This window comes from Pteropus vampyrus, unplaced genomic scaffold (genome assembly GCF_000151845.1).
Source record: "Pteropus vampyrus isolate Shadow unplaced genomic scaffold, Pvam_2.0 Scaffold214, whole genome shotgun sequence".
NCBI classification, from domain to species: Eukaryota; Metazoa; Chordata; class Mammalia; order Chiroptera; family Pteropodidae; genus Pteropus; species Pteropus vampyrus.
In genome coordinates this window covers 12,095-13,753 of record NW_011888995.1, presented here as the reverse complement: position 1 = coordinate 13,753, position 1,659 = coordinate 12,095, and the positions used below count along the sequence as shown (strand labels likewise).

General features: G+C 59.6%; 1 protein-coding gene across 5 annotated transcripts in view; it reads left to right on the top strand.

Moving 5' to 3' along the window:
- SLC37A1 (solute carrier family 37 member 1) overlaps positions 1–1,659 on the top strand; it is a 30,861-nt gene that overhangs the window by 17,108 nt on the left and 12,094 nt on the right. The window lies entirely within an intron of this gene.

Genomic DNA, 1,659 nt, shown 5'->3' with positions numbered 1-1,659 from the left:
TCCTGCTTCTCTGCCGTCGCCACGGTTAGCCTTGAACTTGAACGCGGGCTCCCAGGCGGCCTGCGGAGGGGGATTCAGACACCGCAGGTGTGAGCGCGGGGGCTGGGCTGCTCTCTCTTGCCAGCCTGTGCCTCTCACTGTCACGTGACTGTCACCGGGGTTGTGGGAGGGGCACTCGTCGTCCACGCTGGCTCCCCAGCACCTGGAGCTTCGTCATCTGGACGCCAGGGTGTTCCATACACATGAGTCACCTGGAGAACAATGCACTTCCTCTTTGCTAGCGCAGGTGCATTCTGCCCGAGGCCTCGGTCCATGGGGGCTTTTACCCTCTTCCTCAAGCGAGAGCAGAGGCTGGTTCTGGGGGAGGAGGGCGTGCGGGGCGGGGCGGGGCTGTGGCGTCTCGAGGTGCCAGAGAGGGGAAGGGGGGTGTGGAACCAAAGGCCTGACCACAGGTGGCCCCCCACCTGTCACCTCCCACGCCTCCGGGTGGCAGCGCAGCTTCTTACCTGCCGTCTGAGCCCCAGCCTTGTTAGTAAACGTACTCAGGGCTCAGGGAGTCCCTCATTCATTCATCTTAAATTCCTTCTCCCAGCCCCCGCCGCCCCGCCCGCCCTTTGCCGGCTCGTTGGGGCGGGGTCCTCGGGCACTCTGGCCTCCCCCAGAGCCCAGGCCCCTCGGTTCCTGGCCCCTGCTGCACTGCATCGCCAGGCACTTCCTTCTGATGGCTCGTCGCTCCTGGAGCTCGGCCGTCCTTGTCACACCTCCTCAGCTCCTCCGTCTGTCCCCCCCCAGCCTCTGCTAAGGCCGGTCCCCAGTGCCTGGCCCACTTGGCGTTTCTCTGCCTTCCCGCAGAAGCACCCCCTTGTCAGCCCCCTCGCTGCATCTCCCCCCGGGCGGGTATTGGCTCCGCCTCTGAGGTCACGTCTCCCCCTTGCAAGAAAATCTGAGGTTGCGGATGTTTGTATCAGACCCTTCCTGACAACTGAGCACACACCCTGCACTGTCCCGTATGTCGTCGCTAGGGCACAGAGCGCCTCCTGTGAGCAGGCGCCGTGCCAGGCGTGGTACACGGATCTGATCGTGGCCTTCCAGGAAAGGGCCCGTGGGCAGGGCCCTAACTGACCTGCTCCAGGTGACACAGTCACTGGGCAAGGCAGGGTGTGACCAGGTGCCACCAAATGACCTGCTCCAGGTGACGCAGTCACTGGGCAAGGCAGGGTGTGACCAGGTGCCACCAAATGACCTGCTCTAGGTGACGCAGTTAGCGGGCAAGGTAGGGTGTGACCAGGTGCCAACTCACCCATCCAGACCACCTTAAACTTTGGCTGGGGACCCCTTAGGTCCTTGGGATAGGTTTTTGTGGGTTCAATTAAAAAGAGATTTTTTCATTTTCATGGTAATCCTAAAAAAAAAACAAAAAACAAATTTTGTCAGTTATAAATGCCATCTCCTTTTATAAAGATAAGATGCATTTTAAAGGTATTTCCTACAATTGGAGTTTGAGGGTCTTAAGTCAAAGTTTCTCAAATCTAGGTCCCTGGGACCCTGGGAGGTAGAGATCACTGGGGAGCGTGGGAACTTTTCTTTAAAAAGCATCCGAGAAAACCGGCCGTGTCTTCCCCTCCCCGTTTGCTCCTGATGACGAGCCAGCGCCGGCCG